Source organism: Tarenaya hassleriana, unplaced genomic scaffold (genome assembly GCF_000463585.1).
Source record: "Tarenaya hassleriana unplaced genomic scaffold, ASM46358v1 Cleome31, whole genome shotgun sequence".
In the NCBI taxonomy this organism is placed as follows: domain Eukaryota; kingdom Viridiplantae; phylum Streptophyta; class Magnoliopsida; order Brassicales; family Cleomaceae; genus Tarenaya; species Tarenaya hassleriana.
Genome location: NW_010966274.1, coordinates 147,299 through 151,240, shown reverse-complemented (window position 1 = coordinate 151,240; position 3,942 = coordinate 147,299).

Below are 3,942 nucleotides of genomic sequence, written 5' to 3'. Positions count from 1 at the left end.
CGGGAACCACCGGTTTTCACCGGTTTCTCCCCCCAGAACCCTAGACCTAACCCGAAATAGAGCGAACTCACCTCCTTGGACTCTGTACTCGGCTGAGTAACTCAGGCCGAGTCAGATCCGGAACCTACCTTCTCTAGCACCGCCGATCTGAGCTCCTCTGCCGGTGACCGTCGCCGATCTCGACACGAGATGGCTCCTGCTTCGCCGTTTCTCCACCGATTCGGTTCCTGAAACAGATGAAGACACCAGAATCAGAGAAGTCAGATCTGACCTTACCTCGGACTTACCTCAGGCGATTTCCGCCGCAGATCCGCCGAGCCTCGCCGTCAACCGGGCTCCTGATACCACTTGTAGAGGATTCAACCTCTCGAAACCTCACCGATCTCTCCGAATCACTCGTGTGAGCAAGAACGAAAAGAACACAGAGTTTACGAGTTCAGTATCGAGCTCTAACACTTGATACCTACGTCTCGGGAAGAGGAACAGCGTTTGCTAGGGTTACAGAAAGAAAGCCGCCGGAGATCGACCGGAAAACCGACCCCGACACACGGAGAACGCAAGTTCGCCGAAAGAGAGGTCTCGAACCTAGGCTTCGAAAGCCTCCTTCTCGCCTAAAGGGTTTGCTGAAGACCCCACATATATCATAAAAAGTTTTAGTTATCTTTTATTATAATTATCATTTTATCTCTTATATATTATATATTTATACAGAAAAATATAAAAAAATCATCTTCCAAAAACTTACATATAAATAGACGTACTCTGAACTTTATAAAAATTATGATGAAATATATGTGTATATATATGTATAAATATATATGTGTATATATATTTATCTTTTATGCATAATTGTAAATGTAAAATATGTTTTTCCGGTAAAACCGTCTCGACTATTCTGGGGGCGTGATAGAAAATATTAAATTTAATTATTAAAATTTAAAATATTATATGATAAGAATTTTACAATTCAAATTGCTTTCTTTGAAATAAAGAGTTTAACATGTACTTTATTTAATTTTGACTTTAATTATTACAATTGGAATTAGAATAAGAAGTTTTTTTTAAAAACAAATATAGACAAATGTCATTCTAACGATCAATTACATATTTCATGTTTTATTAAATTTTATATGACCAAAAAATATGTGACATATTTAATTAAAGGAAAAAAAAATATATTAATTGATCATTATTTCAATAATTATAAACCAAACATGATTATATATTTCATTTTTGGTAAACATCGTATTATATATATATATATATACACATTTAATTAAAAAACAGTTTGGAAAGTATATATGATGATTGAGCATTAACATAGAATCCAATAATGGATTTGAAGAACATTGTATGGGATTTGAAGAAAATTGGACACGTGCTGTCTTCTAAGTTCTAACTATACTTTTATATATACAAGAAAACGGAGTGAAACAATTGACAGAAAATGCTATTCCCTTGAATTACTGGAAGTAAGAGAAAAAGGAAATGATTTAAGTGATCATCTATGAAAGAGAGAAAAGCAAAGGGAGAAAAATAATAGATAAAAGAATCTCAAGGGATATATGGACCTTATTATCGATCAAGACTTACAACGTAGAATTGTTCTATTCCAGAGAAACATGGGCTCAGCCTGCATAAAGGTTACAGTTCATTCAGGAAGAAGGTACAAAAATTTTGCTTGATTATTTTGGGACGTGATACAAAATATTAAATTTAATTATTAAAAAATTAAATATTATATGATTAAAAATTTTAAAATTATTCTGCGGTGAAGGTGTAGAAGGTTTATCGGATTTACCACACACGTCGCATGACATATGAGTTTTGTTTAAGGTGTTTGATCAAAGTTGCTTCATCGATGAATGATTCTTTTATACAGTTCAGAAAGTTTGATTCGTATGATGTAAAACCAAACTCATGAGAAAAATGAGAAAAAAAAGAACTGACTCCTACCATCTTGCGGAAATTCCTCGGATCGCTCGGATATTCAAATGGATAAGCTCCTATGAGCATTACATATGGAGTTACGCCGCAAGACCAAGCATCTGCTACCTGCAATATCATCTCGAACCGGAAATATACCGAGAATTAAAATTCGATATATTCTTTTTTCTCTCCTTTTTTGGCGATAACGAATCCTCGAGGATCTCCATATGAAGAAGAAGATAAAGGATATAAATTTGACCTTGCCGTCGTATTCTTTCTTGAAGAGCACTTCAGGAGCTATATAGCCAGATGTTCTTACCATTGATTTCGGTGGCGAATAAAGCACCAAAAAAAACATAATTCATGATAAACTCTAATAAAAAACTATATAATAAAAATGTATGACATTTATAATAATGTCGTCACCTTGGAGTATCCGAATTCACATATTATCACTCGTGGGGCGGTGCTTCCATCTAGCAGGGTGTTCTCCCGTTTTAAATCCCGGTGGTAGATTTGATAAGAAACAAAATTGTTTTTCCTTCAATTTATATATGAAAAAAACAGAAAGAAATAACAAAATGATAACTTTTTTTTTGTATGAGTGAATTAAAAGTGAATGAAAGTAACCGTTTTTACCACATTTATTCTAATAATAATTGTGGATAGTGGATTAGTGGGAAATACTAACTATTTTTTTCATTAATAGGTTAATAAATAATTTTTTTCTTGCTGGACTCAGAGAACAATGAAACGTATTTGAACAAAGGGACATATAAGACTGTTGGTTAATATTGATGGAAAAGACGGTCTAGCATCTTAGTTATGGTACGTTTTTTGGTTTAATTTCTTTTTAATTTGTTATTCTATTAAATATCATACAATTTTCTATTTACTCTTTTCAATAACCGTTTTCTTTTTATGTAATAAAAATTTTATTTACTCCGCTATGACTGTTTCTTTTTTTTGTAATAAAGAAAGCCTCCACTTACTCTACAATGATAGTTCCATTTTAAAAAGGATTTTTATTTTTTGAATTATAATAATTTAGTAATATTTTTTTGTAAAAATAAAATCATTAAGATTTAACCATAATAATTTATTAATATCTTTCTTTGTAAATAGGTTTTTTTAGTATAGATAAGATGAATTTTGTGTTTTTTTGTTATTTTTATTAAAATAAAATCATTAAGATTTAATCATAATAATTTATTAATAGTTTTCTTTGTAAATAGTTTTTTTAAATAAAGACAAGATGAATTTTTTGGTTTTTTAAGTAAATATTTTATTCACATTTTTATATTTTTATACATTTATAACTTATAACTATTATAAATAATTTTATAATCTAAAAAAAATTAAAACAATGCCACATGGATGATGATGTGGAGGATAAGGTGGCTTCACCAGAATCTTTTAAACACAATTATTAATATATATAGATTTTTTTTTAATGAAAGCTTTTCTCACTATTGCTTTTATGTGTCTGTCAACATTTTAATTTAACAAAATTTTTGTTTCAATCATGTGCAAGTCGGCGGAAACGCACAATTAATTTTTCATAAAAAAGTAGGAATTGTCGAATTGTAATTGCACTAGATAATAACCCGATCCGCGCGCATCGCGCGGATTAAAAAATACGTATAAATTTTGATAAAAAAAATTATTATTAGTTTTAAATTTAAATATAGAATATTTTTGTTTTTTATTTTATAATTTATATTTTTAATGAGAATATTTTTAAATATCAATATAATATGATGTTGTATTTTTTTCTAATAGAGATCATAAATAATTTTGTATTTATATTTTTATGGGTTATAATAGAGAATTAGGGATTGCAATATAGAAAATCGAAATAATATTTTTTAAAATTGTCTTACTCTGATGAAAAACTTTCACTTTTGACACAATCTCAGGAGTATATAAAAAATATGATTAATTTGATAAATAGAATTTTAAATAATAATAAAAATTTGATTGATGTTTGAAATCTAATAATAATATATTTAG